The sequence below is a fragment of the Leptonychotes weddellii genome, chromosome 12 (assembly GCF_054177405.1).
Source record: "Leptonychotes weddellii isolate Sample4059 chromosome 12, ASM5417740v2, whole genome shotgun sequence".
NCBI classification, from domain to species: domain Eukaryota; kingdom Metazoa; phylum Chordata; class Mammalia; order Carnivora; family Phocidae; genus Leptonychotes; species Leptonychotes weddellii.
The window spans coordinates 75,159,865-75,178,915 of NC_138380.1; the positions used below are offsets into that span (position 1 = coordinate 75,159,865).

At 35.8% G+C, this 19,051-nt stretch overlaps 1 pseudogene; it reads left to right on the top strand.

The window, feature by feature from the left end:
- Positions 1 to 8,437: 8,437 nt before the first annotated feature.
- Positions 8,438 to 18,088, top strand: LOC145716377 (large ribosomal subunit protein uL11 pseudogene; annotated as a pseudogene).
- Positions 18,089 to 19,051: the final 963 nt, after the last annotated feature.

The following is a 19,051-nucleotide window of genomic DNA, read 5'->3' on the forward strand; positions in this document are numbered from 1 at the left end:
GTAGTATCCTGTGGAAAGTATATACTACAGTTATTTTAGCATTCACCCATTGAATGACATCTGTGATGATTTTAGGTTTTGGCTAGTACAAATAAAATGTATGGAATAAATGCATAAATATTCATTTACAGGTTTTTGTGTGAACATAAATTATTATTCTTCTGGAATAAATGCCCCAAAGGGCAAATGCTGGGTTATGTAGTTATTTCAGGTTTAGTTTTATAAGAAACTGCCCAACTGTTTTCTAGACTGTCTGAGCTGTACATTTTCACATCCCTTCAGCAAAGTGTAATTGATCTAATTTCTCCACATCCTTTCCACCCTGTAGTGTTGTCACCATTTTTTAATTTTAGCTATTCTCATAGGTATATAGTGAGAGCTCATTGTCGTTTTATTTTGTGTAATCCTGATACCTAATGATATTGAACATCTTTTTAAATGCTTACTTGCCATCTGCATTTCTTTTTTGGTGAAGTGGATGTTCATGGCTTTTGCTCCTTTTTAAATTAGATTGTTTTTTCACTGTTGAATTTTGAGAGTTCTTTATGTAATCTAGGTACTGTTCCTTTTAAGATATGTGGTTTGCAATGCTTTTCTCCAAGTTTGTAGATTGTCTTTTCATCCTCTTCACATGGACTTTCTCAGAGCAAAGGTTTTAAATTTTGATCAGATCTAATTATATATTTTTTTTTCTTTTATGGATTATGTATTTGGTTTCAAGTCTAAGAGCTCTCTGCCTTAAGATTTTCTTCTATATTTTCTAGAAGTTTTTTTCCCCCAGTCTTGTTGAAATATAATTGACATACAACATTGTGTAAATTTAAGGTGTACAATGTGATGATTTGATATGTATATATATTGCAAAATGATTACTATAAAAAGGTTAGTTAACATATCCATCACTAAACATGGTTATCTTTTTTTATGCACGTGGTGAGAACTTTTAAGATTTACTCTTTTATCAACTTTCAAGTAAATAATACAGTATTATTAACTATAGTCACCAGGTTATACAGTAGATCCTCAGAATGTATACATCTTATAACTGAAAGTTTGTATCCTATGACCATCTTCACCCATTTTCCAAATTCCCCCACCCCTGGCAACCATCTACTCTTCATCTCTATGAGTTCAGTTTTCTTCTATTTCACATGTAAGTGGGAGATCATATAGTATTTGTCTTTCTCTGTCTGACTTATTTCACTATGTTAGCAGACTGTGGACAGTCTTTCAATCTTTTAATTTAGCTGGAAGTTACCCTTTGTAGGTCTTGAACATGGGTCATGTCAGCTGCAATTCCAATGGCAGTTTAATTTAAGAGTCCTTACAGTGTGATTACAGTCTTCTTGGTTTATCTGGTGCCATTGAAGCTCTCACTGGTTCATGTTGCTGCTGCCGAGGGAGCAAAAGGAGTTTCCTCAGATTGGGCCTCCAAGTGTTTCTCAGTGGAAAGAGAAGTATAGTGGGGTCCTCTTACCAGAGGCTTCTCCATTCCCAACTACTCCCTGATGTCTTTGGGTAGGTGAGGAGATATTTCAGACCCTTGGGGACAACGTTTCCTGGACTGGGTTGCTTACTGTTGGTGTGTTCCCTTTTCCTTTTCTGCATGTCTGTTCTTAGTTAAGACTTGGATTCAATATTTTGAAAACTTCTGTCTCCAAACTGCTTCACATATTGCAGCTCCTAATTTCAGAAATATAGCACTCTTACTTGCCTGAGTGTAGACCTTTTAACTACCTAGCACAAATTATGATGTCTTGGAAAAGTCAGACAACATTGAGAATATTTTATAAAGGTAAAACTGATGCTGAAAGACTGGGGTTGATTTGGATTAAAATAGATTTTAGCCAAAAAATCCATTTATTTATAATTATGTAACATTAGAAAATTCTTTGTTTAATCAAATGTACAATGTGCTTAGTTTTCATACTTGTATGTGTGTCTATCGAAGGGTATTAGATGGGAGGAGAGGAATAAAAAGTAAAATGACAATAGCAGAAAGATGTTTTTGTAAATGAAGTTTTTTATGTAGGAGCCTCATGGCTCAGATTAAGAATGCATTTCTTTTAAACATGCATCCATTAATTTCAAATACCCAACATATTTTCAAGTCGGATCTAGTGTCATTCATATTAACATCTTGAACAAAGTAGAATGGCCTCAACTTGAAATAGGTATGTAAGCATTTAAATAAGAGATCTAGCTTAATAACATTATTTGCATAATTTTTATGATTTGGAAGTGTTTCCATGCACATGATCACATTTAGTTATATCAAAAATATGTGGGAGACAAGGAAGTTGTTAATAGATTTCTTACAGGTTAAAACAATATAACTCAGAGAGGTTAGATAGCTTATCTAATATTTCTAAGCTAGTAAATGGCAATGGTGGGGACATATACTTAGGTCTCATTTTAGACTTGTGGGAAGTGATGGGACCCCATTTCTTAAAGATTGTTTTGAGTCAAAATAGTTGACATATGCCCATTTTGTACAGAGACAGAAGGACATGACTTAATTACTTCCATTGCTCCTTTGCAGATTCTCTACTTTATGCACTTAACTTTCCTAACAATTTACTAAAAATACTGAGGGCTTCCTTGACCTTGTTTTTTAAATCTAAAGTTAAAATAAAGCACAGGCAGTCTTAGGAGAAAACATTAAAGTGATGGCACTTATTTTTGTTTGCTTATTTTTATTTTCTGATAGATCAAATAGTTTCCTTGATAGGCAAACAATTTTCTGAGGGTCAGCGTAATTGTAGCCAGGTTTTAAATGGTGTTTCTCAGCTGGCAGCTAACTCTGCTGTGTGCCCTGCATAAGATGCCTGGTTCAGTGGGCAAAAGTTGCACGACGTCACTTTGAAGATAAAGTCATGTCTCCCAGGATGCATTGTCAACAAGCCTGATGTGATACAGTGTTGGTGTGTTGACTTTTTCTTTAGTTGTGCTTCAACTTTTGAGTCCTTTGGGTTATTCTTTACTAATCTGAAGAAATCACAGCTTCTGGCTATTCTGTACTGTTTGAATAGTTAAACAAGCCTGACTGTCAGATTTCCAATACTGAAAGGATCTACAAAATGAATGAAGTGACCTTGGGCATTATTTTTAATACCCATTGTAATCATCTCTAGGTTTTTAAACTTGAGGGTTATAGACAGAGTTGGACATTTAAACGTGGGAATTTCTTTTTTGGCTGACAGGCAAAATTGGAATTTGCTAGATGCTCCTTCCCTTAATTTTGAACCTAGGGGAACGAGTATTATTCATTGATTTAAAGAGTAATCTCTCTAAGAGAGTAAGACCCAATGGCAAAATCTCACAGTGATGTGGTGTGTATCTAGTTCTGTATTCAGTCATGCTGCGGATTATAACATAGCTTTCTTAAAACACAGGACACATTGTTTATCTCTTTCATTGTACAAATAAAGGTCCTCTCTGACTTATCTTTGTTTCTGTTAATGCCAGTATTATAATCAGGTTTTTCTATACTTCAGAAAGTGTTTAAGGTAGTATCACTTAGTTTTAAATATTAGTTTTCTTTTACTTTATTTTTAAGGGTCGATACTCTGTAAAGGCTTTGGAAATGGAGACGTTTCTTAGATCAATGTGGCTTTTCATAAAATTAATCGATGTTGTGAATAAGAAATGTTTTGAGTTTTTGTTTGCTTTTCATTTCAAAATACTTTTCTGTATTTCTTACTTCCTTAATGTTTACATTGTAGAGAATAAACTCTGCAGTGGTAATGACTTGCTGAAGATAGATGCACTTCCACTCTTATTAGTCATGATTGCTGATGTAGATTATTGTGGGAGCTGAGAGATTTGTAACACAGCAGGTTACTTATTAGCAATTCTGGAATGAAAATCATTGCAATCTAGTGATTGTTTTAAGTTCTAACTGACTCTCTAATGCATGTAATATTTTAAATTCCTAGATACTCTATGTATTTCTGTTTCATGAATTAAAAACATGCTCAAATAACACACTCTACATATTAGTATCATAAACTCCTTTGAATACTACTGTCTAAATACAACAGACAATACAAAATTACATCCTTTAAGCAAAATGGTCATTGCAAATATATGTGTAGGTTTTTATTTCTGATAATTTCTTAGGATCCCTTCTGCATCATCACCTTGCATAAACAATTTAATTTTTAAAAAGACATATATTTATTAGTTTCTATATAAGCATGATCATATATGTATAGACTCAGAATATTGCTTATAAGAATCAGAAAATGTTGGGGTGCCTCGGTGGCTCAGTCGGTTAAACGGCTGCCTTAGGCTCTGGTAGTGATCCCAGGGTTCTGGGATCCAGCCTTGGATCAGGCTCCCTGCTTTGGGCTTCCCTGCTTGGCAGGGAGCCTGCTTCTCCCTCTCCCTCTGCCTCTGCCCCTGCTCATGTGCACTCTCTCTCTCAAATAAATGAATAAAATCTAAAAAAAAAAAAAAAAAGAATCAGAAAATGTTAATCTCTCAAATGTGTTACTTTAATGTTTTTCAAAATAAGTTAATCCTATTTATACAGTGTCTTAAAATGTTTAAATATCTAACAATTGTTTTTTTGTCAGATAAGCAAAAAAATAGGACATTAATTACCGGGTGTTTTTATTTTTGATAAGCACAGTGATTGTTTCATTTAAAGAAATACATATATTTGATATGGGAAAAACAAAAAAGCCATGGAACTGACAGATACGTTGTGTGAAAGCCACAATTATCTGGATTGCCTTTTTTTTTTTAAGATTTTATTTATTTATTTGAGAGAGAGAGAATGAGAGACAGAGAGCATGAGAGGGAGGAGGGTCAGAGGGAGAAGCAGACTCCCCGCTGAGCAGGGAGCCCGATGCGGGACTCGATCCCGGGACTCCAGGATCATGACCTGAGCCGAAGGCAGTTGTTTAACCAACTGAGCCACCCAGGCGCCCCTGGATTGCCTTTTGAGTAAGCCACTTAGTCGTATCTGACCAAAGAAATAAATGTCTCTCCATCATTTTTAAAATTTTATTTTATTATGTTATGTTAATCATCATACATTACATCATTAGTTTTTGATGTAGTGTTCCATGATTCATTGTTTGCATATAACACCCAGTGCTCTGTGGGGGATGGGAGGGATGGGGTGGCTGGGTGATGGACATTGGGGAGGGTATGTGCTATGGTGAACACTGTGAATTGTGTAAGACTGAGGAATCACAGACCTGTACCTCTCTCCATCATTTTTGATTGGGGGTTCTAACTGTGTTCTGTCCAGTGACAATAAGCTTGTTTCTTTAAATGTAGATACAATTACAAATGTATACCCCTTAAACACTACTAGAAAGTAATGGAAACCATAAGCTGGTGGCTAAAAGGCCACAGAGATCAATAGAGAAAGTTCGCACACTTTAGTGATTTTTCCTTAATTTTCTTATTCCTCCTGTTATTTTTGCAGTTCCTTTCTCTTGGAACACACTTTGAGTCTCTGAGTATCCATTTCCTCAACTTTCAAATGGAGGTATTAAAAGAACCTACCTCATAGGGTGAATGAAAGGATGAAATAAATTAATGTATGTAAAAGTGCTCAGCATACTAAGCACTAATCCTGGCATACTGGGAGGGTTTAACAAAATTGCTTTGTTGGCATTATTATATAATTTGCAAGACTCTGCTCGCAAGTCTAGAATTTATTCAAAATCCTAAAACTCAGCTACTGTGTGTAGCTCTTAATAGAGCTTATGTATTGTAAACTGGATTCTGTAAACTGAATTTCCCTTAAATCTAAGCATTTAACTTGTATTCTCAATCTCATCTGCTTGAATAAAGTTCTCTTAGATCTGAAGCTAATGATTACTGTACCTTCTCTGTAATAATGTTTCTTTCTACTATACCTGATGCGGAGAATAATTTAGCCCCCCAGTAATAGCTCTATGGGAACAGGGCCCTTAAGATGTGCAGTGTGTGGGCAACCAGAGTGTAAGCTCCATCTATCCCCTTACACCACATGGAAATGGCTTAAGTAGAGGCTAAGCATCTCCTTATCAAAGAGATTTCTGAATGGCTGTAAGCCTGGGGTGTATGACCTCTAGGAGACCTTCCCACCAGTTTATGACCACTCTGTAGCAGATTCAGAGAACCCAGGGCTTTTACAAATCTGTGTTCTGGAGTCCACCAACAGAATATTTCAAAGTGATTTCTGCTTGACTGACCACCATTTCCAAAATTACCACTCAGTTAGGTTTTCCCCAAATCAAGCAAAGCTGCTTGTATATGCTTCAAGTCATCCATGTCTAACTTTGCAAAACTGTCATTCTGAGCTTTGTGAAGAATTTATGAAAATTCAAAGATTTATATTTGGCAGTCCTGTAAGCATGAAGAGTTGCTAAATGTGTTCTTTGCTAAAAAGATAGTGATGCTTCACCTGTTCTCTAGCAATAGGTGCATTCTTTCTATCTTTAATTTATATATGGCTTTATCTTATAGCCTCTAGTGCTGCAAGAAAAGTAGTCAACATCTCTGAAAAGGAGGGCTTCATTTCAGTAAAAAAACCTAATTATTGTGATTTTGATTTGAATAAATAAATTAATAATTTTAATCTACTCCCATATGCCCTCTGACCACACAAGGTTAAATCACTGAGAAAAGTGAAATAGTTAATTTTTTTAAAAGATTTTATTTATTTATTTGAGCGAGAGAGAGCATGAGCAGGGAGGAGAGGGAGAAGAATGTTCCCTGCTGATCAGGGAGCCCAACGCGGGGCTTGGTCCCAAGACCCCGAGATCATGACCTGAGCCGAAGGCAGACATTTAACTGACTGAGCCACCCAGGCACCCCAATAGTTGATATTTTTAATCACTCACCACAGTGCATGGCACTTTAAAATATTGAAACCACAAGAAGAAAGATTTAAGGTGCATGTCAATCCATAAGTGCTTTGACTTTTGTGAACAATGCACAGCACAGACTGATTTGTGTTCCTAAGGAACTGTCCATCTTTCACATTGAAGTGCTTTTAAAGTTTGGAAATATTCCATGAATTGTAATAATTTTGTAAATTTTCACAATACTAGAGTTTAATTTGATGTTTTAAACATTTTAATTAAAAAACTAAATCAACTTAAACTGATACGTTCTGACATAATAATTCATCTATAGTAGTTATGGAATTATGCTTAAAATAGTCTGTTCCCTTTATAAGTTTTCTAATGCATGGATAAATACTAAGTAAATTATTCAATTTTTATTCCAAGCAATTTTTTTATTGAGAATCCCTACATGTTAGGAAATGGCAAATTTGAAATCACTGTGTTGGTACAATTCTGCAGTGACTTCTGTTATACCTAATTGTAAGTAATTAAAGCTTGTGAAGAGAGAATTTTAAGTAAATTTTTTTTAAAGATTTTATTTGTTTATTCATAAGAGACAGAGAGAGAGAGGCAGAGGGAGAAGCAGGCTCCCCGCTGAGCGGGGAGCCCGATGCGGGACTCGATCCCAGGACCCTGGGATCATGACCTGAGCCAAAGGCAGACGCTTAACCATCTGAGCCACTCAGGTGCCCAGTTTTAAGTAAATTTTAACAGATGTATAACAAGGCAAACCAGAGCTACTTAGAATATGCTGATTCATTATAAATCCTGGTTACCTCAGTTTAGTCTGAATCCTTTAACTCTATAAAATCTTAAAATGTCACATATATATTTTATATATATATATAAAATGTTAGATAATTCTTTAACATCAACTGTACAACAACTCATTTTACATTTTTATATTAGAGTATATAATTTATCTGCTTTATATAAATCTTTTAGTTTTAGAATCAAACTCACTGTTTTATTTTCAAGTCTTATGTTAATCTTTATGTATATGGGAATATTCCATAATAAACTATACCTAGTATAGTTGTTTCATGAAATAAAATCAGTTAATTCTACAATAGTATTCTATTAATTTTTAAAGGAGCTGTTTAAATTTCGTTTGTCCACTTGTTTTACACAATCAACTCACCAAAGGAACACAGATCTTCCTTCTTTTGAAGGAGTCTTTCTGAGCCACACATTTTATTTTATTTTATTTTATTTATTTATTTTTTACACACATTTTAAACATGGAAATATTTAATAGTAATATCTCAGTAACAGATCAAAGTATTTAGAACTTAATAGAAAGACAAAGAGAAATGGTTCTTATCTGAATTCAAAATTTCAGCAGGAAAAGTGACTGTGTTTAATCCTTATCTTTGAATCTTCCTCAAAATTAATCCTACTGTCAATTTATTTTTCATGTAGCCCATCTTCTTAAATATTTGTTTAAGCCTTTGTCACTCAAAAATTCAAAGGAAGATGTATGCCAAAAGTTCTTTCCCTTACTCCCTTACTTTTCTCTTTCTTTCTTTCTTTTTCTTTCTTTCTTTCTTTCTTTCTTTCTTTCTTTCTTTCTTTCTTTCTTTCTTTTCTTCCTTCCTTCCTTCTTTCCTTCCTTCCTTCCTTCTTTTCTTTCTCTATAATTAAAACAGAATGGTAGAGTGGGAGAGAGACTGAGTTTGGAAATTAATTGGAAAAATAAGAAAATTGGGCACGGTCCTAATTATCATTTTCCCTCAGTAATTTTCTTTCTTATAATATTAAATGCATTTAAATTCTGTATTCCCAAAATATCTTTGAAAGACTAAAATAAATTCTATGCTTGTTTAAGGAGCCGTCTAGAAGGCAGAGTGTATGAGATTGAGAACAAAAACCTGATATTCTAACAAACTGTTGCATCGTTACAAATAATCTTGACAATATATTTGCATATCCCTGGCATTAATGTTAATACTGAGCTGAACGAATTCCTCAGAACTCCAGCTTTTAAGCACTATGTACACCCTCTAGAAACATGCCAGTTTTTCTCTTTTTAATTTCACTACATGACTCTCCAAACTTCTGCAATGGTCTCATTTTAGGTCTCGTTTGAGCTACTAGGAGTGTGAATCCTAAAAATGCCTACTATGTTGTCTTAATTTAAAGTTTTAGGTTTCAGCATCAGCTTCTATAGCTTAAACGTGAGAGAAGGAAATAAAATTGACTGAATGCCTGTTGTATGCCAGGAACTGTGCTAGACCATGCATCCTCAGTCTTAGCCCTTAAACAGCAGCCCTGTGAGGTAGGTGAGTATTTTCATTTCACAGATGAGGAAACAGACTCTGAGTGTAAGTACCTAGCCCACGGTCACAGAGCAGGTAATGATGGAATGAGGATAACAACTCAATATTATTGACTCTAAAGCTCATTCTATTTCCCCAAACATCAAGGGGGAAAGAATAAAATTTTCAGTGAGCGCCATAAGCGAAACATGTAATAGTCTTTATGAAAATGATCAGTAGACTGTAGCAGTTAGGAGCATAGATTATGGGCCCATGCTGTCTGGGTTTGATTCTTAGCACTGCTACCTTTAAGCTATGTGACCTAGAGCAAATTAGTCAACCTGTCGGAACTCAGTTTTCTTATAAGTACAATGAGGATAAAGATAGCAGCTATCGCATAGTGCTGTGAGGATTAAATAACCAGGCTTTGACACATAATAAATGCTAGCTGTCATTGTTGCTGTTGTTGTTATTAACTTCAACTAGAAGAGACTTTAGAGGTTATCTTATTTAACCTCTTCTTTTTCTAAGGAAGAGGCTGAGATTCAGAGAAGCAGAATGACTTGCTCAGGGTCACAGAGCAACACAGAAACAGTCCTCAGTTTCCCTAACAACTTCCAATCTAGTGTGTTATCCTTGTAAACAAAAACAACATCCAGGAGGTAATGAAGCTGATGCTATATTTAGAATTCATTTGTATTATTTAATGAATCCCTAAGCCTTTTCTTCAATATGCCTATTCCTACTGAGAAATAACATCACCTAATTGTAAATTCTTATGGATATTGATGAAAGGGATGAACCAATAAGTTATGAACATACTGTCACATTTTATAAGCCCATAAAATTTAAGGACATCACCCTTTATGTACAAATAAAATATTATACAGAAATGGTGAATGAAAAATGATGGTAAAAATTACTTAAATGTGAGAGATGTCTCTTTTTAAGCTGAAGAATTTAAGGCTTTTTGAATATTTGTCAAAATTAATGATGTGGAATAGAGTTGTTACTCTATCCTGTTGTCTTAAATGGTTGGACTTTGTATGTGTTGCACATTTTATTCTAAAAGTGAAAGGAGCGCATTGATTAATGCACATATATGTTATGTTGTTAAAGTTTCAAAAATGATAAAACTCAGTTTTCACAACAGATTAGAGATGTTCTCCTTCTTCTGGAAAAAAAATAATTAACTACATAAATATAAAAATCAGAAGTGGCTGTAAATGATGAATGCTACACTTTTTCTGAAAAGTTGTTTTCTCTGATGGTAGAAAGTAGCAGAAAACTGGTCTTTTTGATTTGTGTAAATTTACAAGAAGATAGTTTCTGGACTTCCTTTTAAATTTATATTCAGCATACAAATTACTGAGCACTTATTTATTATATGTAAGGCAATATGCTAGTTGCTGGAGACATTGAAATTAATAAGACATAATTTTTTTGACCAATAAGGACATTCCAAAGACTAAGTATACATATGTTTTTGGTCTAGCATGTTGCTTATTTACCAACACAAACTGAGATTATCAAATAGCATTGAATAATTTGGTTAATAAATACAGTAGAATTGAGACCATGTCAGAGCATATGTATAAATTAAATGGTCTCCCCTTATTACCATACTCTAATTGCATTAAATACTATCAGAGGTACAGTTAATTTGAACTTCAAAAGCCATTGTAATTTCTTTTATTTGTATAGTTAAGCTAGAAGAGCTAATACATTAAAACAGCCTGTACGAGATTACTTAAATAATGGCATTTTGCTTCGGGGCAAATAAATAAAACATTTCCAGAAAATGCCAGTAATCTCTTAATTAGGTATCATTCACAGATTGTGAAAATGCTTATTTTTTCCATTAATAAGATGTATCTTATTTGCCTATTTATTTTTATCAAGTATAATCTTAATATTCTTGGCCTTATGTTTTTATAATAGAGTAAAAGATGTGCCAAATAGCACACCTTTTAACCAGATTTTACAGTGCAATTTTTCACTGATAATTTCTTCTTTTTTTTTAAGATTTTATTTATTTATTTGAGAGAGAAAGTGAGCGAGAGAAAGAGAGCACAAGCCAGGGAGAGGCAGAGGGAGAGAGAGAGAAGCAGGCTCCCCGCTGAGCAGGGAGCCCGATGTGGGGCTTGATCCCAGGACCCGAGATCATGACCTGAGCCAAAGGCAGACGCTAACGACTGAGCCACCCAGGTGCCCTTACTGATAATTTCTAAGGATAATCTCTTGTTATCAGGGGATGATGTATAGAGTGATGCTAATTGGTATTGAAACTTTTAAATAACATAGCACTAATATTTTTACTTAACATTTTTCTAAGATAAAACTCTGAGACGGTTTATCTTAGTATTAAGGTATGTGTCCATACAAAGATATACATGAAATATTTCCAAATAAAAACTATACTCAGATCTTATCCATGCTTTCATTATTCATATTTCTCAGACTTTTCAGTGGAAGTCTACCAAAGGTATAAATAGGGTATGGCTTTAAGGAATCCATTCAACATTATGCAGGTTAAAGTTAAAGGGAAAATCAGGTCTTCCAAGTGGGAAGGCTGGTCAGTTGGAAGGGCAGGAACACAGCTCAAGGAAGAGATATAAAGTAGAAGAGACCAGAAAGGAAGACCAGAGCTCTGAGGGGAGAGGTAATCCATGTGCAAGGTAGTCTTGTTGAAAAGCTAAGAGGAGAGGGGTGCCTGGGTGGCACAGTCGGTTAGGTGTGGGACGCTTGGTTTCCACTTAGGTCATGATTAGGGTGGCATTGGGCTCCGCTCAGTGAGGAGTCCCTCTGCCCCTCACCCACCTCTCAAATTTATAAATAAATCCTAAAAAAAAAAAATCTAAGAGGAGAAATTGATCACTCAGTGGCGGTGGAGCTGTGGAGACAAGAAATTGCTTTAGAGATGATCCCCAGTGTAGCAGAAGTGAACAAAGATAGCACAGAGTCCCTGGGTTATGGAAAAATGGAGAGATTTGAGGCCGGGGTAATTAAGGCAGGATTGAGTAAGGGAAAATGAAAATGTTTAATGTTTATCCCATATCAAACAATTTGATAAAATTATAAAGAATTAAATGTGATAGATTTGACAGAAAAGTCAGATCACGTTTTTAATTTTGTGTGCTATTTATTTTTCTGTAAGATGTTTATAGATAGAAAGACATTCCGTTATTCATTATTCCAAAGAACATTTATGGAAGGGATTCTCTGTAAGGTAAAACATCACTTAAGCCATGTTAGGGCAAAATGAAAACAATAAAGATTAAGAAGCTTTCAATTTAACATAAGAAAGGTGAGGATTATTGGGGTCAAGAATTGATGGAATCAAGGCCCCATACAACGAAATGACACCATTCACAGAGAATCTGAGAACCAATGACTCAGATGTTAAGGAGATCTGGAGTCTCTATGCTCATATAAGTTCTACTATAACAATGTATATGTATTACTTTCACAGATGTGGATGCACTAAATGCTAACTGGTTACACAGGAGACATCCTTGCCTTCAAGGAAGAGTTGGGAAATTCACTTGCACACAATGTTCTTGCAAGTCAGTGTGTATTTGTATAAACCAATAGCTCTGTGAAAACAAATAGAGCTCATTTCTGCCTGTGGAGACAATGTAAAGTGTGAGTAAAGATTTGACATGGTATCCTGGCCTTAGAAATGGGAAGTGCTCCAACAATAAAAAACTGGGGGAGGACCACAAGCCCAGGAGTGTAGATGGTTTTGCAAACCATGCAATGCATAGACAACTGGAAACACAGACTTTGTTTAGAGGATTAGTGGAGGAGGAAGCTGGAAAAAGATTATGTGCAGACTGCAGAGGGACTCGAGTGCCTGGAAGAGGGTTGATGCTTTAATAGGGCAGCAAGCAGGACCGAGCAGGAAAAAGCAGAATCAAAGGGATGTTAATGAAGATTTCTCTCATGACAGGTCTATATGGAGGAGGGGAAAAAACTTATGGTAAAGTGTTATCTTAAATTGTGTATTCTGAAGATGAAATCTCAAGAGTAGACTGATTTTTCTGAGGGGTGCAATGTTGTAGGAAATTATACGTGTATTTACAAAGACGATTGTGAAGTAAAGCTACTTGTTTAATAAGTGATTCCCTAATGAGATGAGAAATGTAGGAAGGAAGTACTTTGAGGGAGAACATGAGGAAATGAAAAAAAAATGATGGTTTTTTACTTGCTAATTAGGACAGAATGACAACTTCAGAAAAATCACAGTGGTAAGTATTACTACTCTCTCAAGGAGGATGGACTCTTATTCATCTCACCCAATTTAGGAATTGTCTGTTCTTCCTTCGAATTTGACTAGTTAAACATAAGAATAATTTTAAAAAGAGAACAATGTAGAAATGGTTTACCATGAGCACTCTAATAATGAAAATCATTGCCAAATCATTTGGCATTTTTCCACACCTCTTCACATTTGGCAATTTTCTATGCAATAGTGGAAATAATGGATAAGAGTAATTTTCTTGGTTGGGATATATAACTGATCCCAAATGAATGAAAATCTTGAAGCTAGCATACTTAAGATGCTAGTTATGTCTGTTACTGTCATGCAGAATCTTTAGAACCAGGAAATAATTGAAAATCAGACTTATTTTTAATGTAGACTCTTTCTTCTTTTTCAGAATTCTTAGTTTTGTTTTTTTTTTTAAATACATCCAAGAGGGGTCCCCGGGTGGCTCAGTCGTTAAGCATCTGCCTTCGGCTCAGGTCATAATCCCAAGGGTCCTGGGAATGAGTCCCACATCGGGCTCCCTGCTCAGAGGGAAGCCTGCTTCTCCCTCTCCCACTCCCCAGCTTGTGTTCCTGCTCTCGCTATCTCTCTCTGTCAAATAAATAAATAAAAATCTTTAAAAAAAAAATAAAATACATCCAAGGACCAAGCATTATGAAATTTCTCAGTTCTTGAACTTAGCAAATAGAGTTAATAGCATTTTTTAAATGCCTCCAGAGAATATCAAAACCCAGGCTCTAAGAGCTAGTCTCTTTTCTTCTAGTGTTGATACGTGTATTAATTTTCTAGGGCTGCAGTAACAAACTACTATAAACTGAATGGCTTAAACAACAAAAATTTATTGGCTCACAGTTCTAGAGGTTAAAGTCCAAGATCAAAATGTTGGTAGAGTTGGTTCCTTTGGAGGGCTATGAGTGAGAGTCTCTGCCATGCCTTTTATCTTCTGGTGGTTTCCTGGCAATCTTTGGCATTATTGGCTTATACCTTGATCTCTGTCTTCATCTTCACATGGCATTGTCCCCATGTATATGTCTGCGGTCACATTTCCATTTTTAAAAAAGACACCAGTCATAGTGGATTGGGGCACACCTTGGTCAGTATGGCTTCATCTTAACTAAGTACATCAGCAATGACCCTATTTCTAAATAAGGTCACATTCTGAGGTGCTAGGGGTTAGGACTTCAACATATAGTTTCAACCCATAACACAATCGACCCATAACAATATGTAATAAGAGATGATTATGAACATTGTTGAGAGTTATCTTATAGATCATCTACTCATTTGAGACCTCCTGTCTCTTATAGTTACTTAGAGAAATTACAGATGCAGAAGCAGTTTTTATCAGAAGAGGGATTGTTTTCCTTATGTACCCAAGTTTTCCCTTTGGGAATCATCCTTTCAATGACTCCCTTAACATCAACACTTACCCTAGCCTCAATTCTCTAGCATACTCTATCAGAGTCACTTTAGAAAAATATCACTTTTATATTACTCTTTCCTCAGTAACCTTCAGTGGCTCCCTGCTAAATATACAGTAAAGTGCAAGCTCTAAAACATGCCATTTGCATCTTCGACCCACCAGAGCATGCCTGTCATTTACTCCTCTGAGCTTCTACATGTATAATAAACCCAATGTTCCATTCAAACTCAACTTCTCACCATTTTCTGAACAAACCAAAATTTTATTTCTGCATTCTTGTTCATGCCTATTTTTAAAACACTTTTTCTTTTACTTATCCTACAAGTCTGGCTGAAATCCTATCTCCTCTGTGACAGAGTCACTATGTATGAGTTGTGCTTGCCTCTCTTTCCTATAGCATTCACCGCCTATGAGTCATTTGGAACTAATTTTTGTTTGTGTTGCCGTTTTTTTTTTTTTCATATGTTTATGTCTTATATGTCATATTGCCCCAGCCAGCTTATAAACATCTGGGGAGCAATATATTCTGTTTTGTTATTCATAGAGTAGTACAGGTTCCCAAACACTATTGATACAGGTAGGACTGATTTATTGTTCATTTCCTTACCAGTGAAGTATACAGTGGTTGTGTTATTGTTTCACTTTGATTTGTTGTGCACCCACAGTTATTTGCTACATCCCCAGTTCACAGAGTTCCACATTATCTCTTATATAATTAGGAGTCAAGGGATTTGGATCCATCCCATTGAACTAGCTTAATTTGTTTAGTCCTCAGAGTTTTAGTTACCTTATCTATCAGTTCAGGAAGTAATACTAATTTAGTCCTCAAATTACTCTCAGATCTAAGATTCTATAATGTAGGAGTCTATACATTATGTCATACACAATGAAATCTCTATATAAAGCTAATTGAACATAAGTTTTTATGCAGATATATAGATGGATGGATTGATGGAGTTTGTGTTACTGTTTTTGTTTGTTTTTCTGTCAGTGCTGACCAACAGTTTAGTGGTCCTCAATTATTTGTTTTATAATCCATACTCTGGCTACATTGAAAATAGTCTTGAAGTGACCCATTAAAATTGAAGACTAATTAAAAGAGAATTTTTCTAATGATGTATAAAGAACAACTAGTAGTGATTAGCTACAGGGAGCAAGATTGGGGAAATGAGGGACAATGGACTTCTTCACTTTAAGCTTTTTAAGAGTATATACTAATTTCACAATTAAAAAAAAGAATAATCAGGCAGTTTGGGGGCCAATGTCATTTTTTAAAGAAAGGACATCAGGCTGGTGGTATTAATACTAAAAAAGTACAAATGTTTCCTCCCTCGTTCATATGCATTCTTAGAAGTGTTTATGGAGTATGACAATAGGTTTATTGGTGTTCAATGGTATCGTAACATTCAAAGTGCTTCTTCATGATTCTTAGTAAGAAACTAATGTTTTGAGGATGGAAGGAAAGTAAAATAAACGAGCAAACAAAGATTAGCAAAACGGTAGTGGTACTAGAATGTGAATCTAGATTTTCTGGAACCTCAGACCAAAAAGAATTATCTTAAGCTATATCCTTTTCATTGTGTGATAGAAAAATAGCATGGAAGTAAATCTACAGAGAAAAACTGTCCTAGCATTGACTGAGAGATAAAATCCATTTTCTTGTGTCTTTTATAAGAGGTATTGGGGCACAGAATAGAGCATGCCTTCAACTATAATTTTGTAAAAGATAAACTTTGTTTCAATGAACATTTATTTTATTGAGGATGTAATAGTGCTAAGAGAATAATACTCTATTTAACACAAGGAAGTTATTCTTGCATAGAATAGAAAACAAGGCCCAGGGCTTTTGCTTTCTGATGATCCAGTGTTTAACTGGAAGAATTGAAATTTCGGGGTCATTAATGTATCCAGTTGCCTTGCAATTTCTTTAAATACATCATTATAAGATAAGCAAGGCATGTGAGACTGGCAGAGGGGGAACCTCATAGGTAGATATGCTTTCTATGTGGATTCCCCAGGGTGAATTAGGGAATTTATTGCAGTAGGAATGTACCAGAAAGGCAGTGAACAAGTCCAGGAAGAATGATTTAACTAGTTAGGTAGTGGAAGTAAGTGGGGCTGAAGCTGAAAAGCAGAACTGTGGTCCCCAGGGCCAGGATAGCAAGGGTTTGGGTATAAGAAGTTATCCAGGCTTTTGGCTTTCGGCTCGGGGAGGCAAAGGTGCAACTTTCTTCGGTCGCCCGGAATCCGGGTTCATCCAACACCAGCCACCTCCGCCATGCTGCCTAAGTTAGACCCCAACGAGACCAAAGTCGGGTACCTGAGGTGCACGGGTGGCGAAGTCGGTGCCATGTCTGCCCTGGCCCCAAAGATCGGCCCGCTGGGTCTGTCTCCAAAAAAGGGTGGTAATGACATCGCCAAGGCAACCGGTGATTGGAAGGGTCATGAAACTGACCATTCAGAACAGACAGGCCCAGATTGAAGTGGTACCTTCTGCCTCTGCACTGATTATCAAAGCCCTCAAGGAACCACCAAGAGACAGAAAGAAGCAGAAAAACATTAAGCACAGTGGAAATACGACTTTTGATTAGATTGTCAATATTGCCTGACAGATGCGACACCGATCTTTAGGCAGAGAACTCTCTGGAACCATTAAAGGAATCCTGGGGACTGCCCAGTCTGTGGGCTGCAATGTTGACGGCCAACACCCTCATGACATCATAGATGACATCAACAGATGGTGCGGTGGAATGCCCAGCTAGTTAACTACAAAGGAAAATGTTTCAATAAAGGATCATTTGACAACCATTGGGAAAAAAAAGAAGTTATCCAGTTCCCTCTTCTACAGGGAGATAATGCACGGTGCTAGCACTTGCCTAAATATTGGGGGAGAAGTTAAGGCACCCATTGGAAGTTGACATTACTCTAACTTTTTGGAAATTTGACTGAATAGTTCAAACCATTGGAACTTTTGGAAATTCAGGTTGTGATCTTAACTAGTCTAGGTTTAACCTAGACCAGCTAACTTAACTAGCTCCCCAACTTGGTCCTCATGAACTAGGCTCTTTTGGCCACCACAGATAACTACACAGTACTCTTATCCAGAAGTACTGATTTTTATGACTCATCACCTTTCCAAGGTGGGGCATTTCCATAAGCAGGAAAATGCTCGCCTCCTTTTCTTTTTATTGGTGAGGGCCTGCTTACACCAGCTTCTGAAGGATAGTTCAGGAATTAAATATTTCTTCACTCATGTTCTTCCATCATCTTCTCCAATAAATAATCAATCTAAGAAGTACGACCTCTTAAAAGTTTTGTTTTATTTTGTTTATTATCACAATTTATTATTTCTACCAATGTCAATGTGGAGAGTGAAGGAAACCGACATTTATTAGACTTCTCTTATAAGTCAGATGGTCTGCTACTGACACCATAGTCTAGATACTTTAAACAAAGGCTCAGAGAAGTTCAATAACTTGTTCACAATCCTATGCTCAGAACCAGAGTTAAATCCAGGTCCATTTCACACCAAAACATTTATTTCCCATTGTATATTCCTTCACAATGGGAAAATTTAAATTAGTTTTTTCTTATCCTGTGTCTACTTTGGACATTTCTTTGGCTCAGTGCTTACAATGTAAGTGCTATGTACCCAAACTTACCTTTCATGTAATTCTAGACTTAAGGATCTTTTCACTAGAGTCCTGTGTGGTCAAATGCAGACAAATTGTAAAGTTCACTGGATATGGTTGGAAAATAGTATTTATAATGGGTTTAAGTTCATACTGATTAACATTTGTCTCGCTCACTATGTTTTGATTTTCCAAGAATGACTTTCTACAAGAGCTCCCATAATGTACAAAATACCTAAGGGATTCTCTAGCATCCAGGACTAATGCTGATCCCTTTCCTGAGATCTTAGGTAAATGGTCATCCTAGATATGCAAGCCTAGATCAGAGTTGAAGATAAATTAATGGAATATTGAATTTAAAATCCTGGAAATTCTGGACCTTTACACACAGACACAAACACAAACACATACACACACACACACCCTTCCACCACCATACACGCACTTACAGAGGAAATTAGGTGCATAAAACCTTCTATGGGAAAATTTAATCCTCTCAATAGATAAATATTAAGGAAAGAACTGGCAAACCATGGATACAAAAATATTAGAAAAAAGTGTAAAAGAGAGCAACAAATTTGTCAACAAATGAAGAACACTTATATCAAAAATAT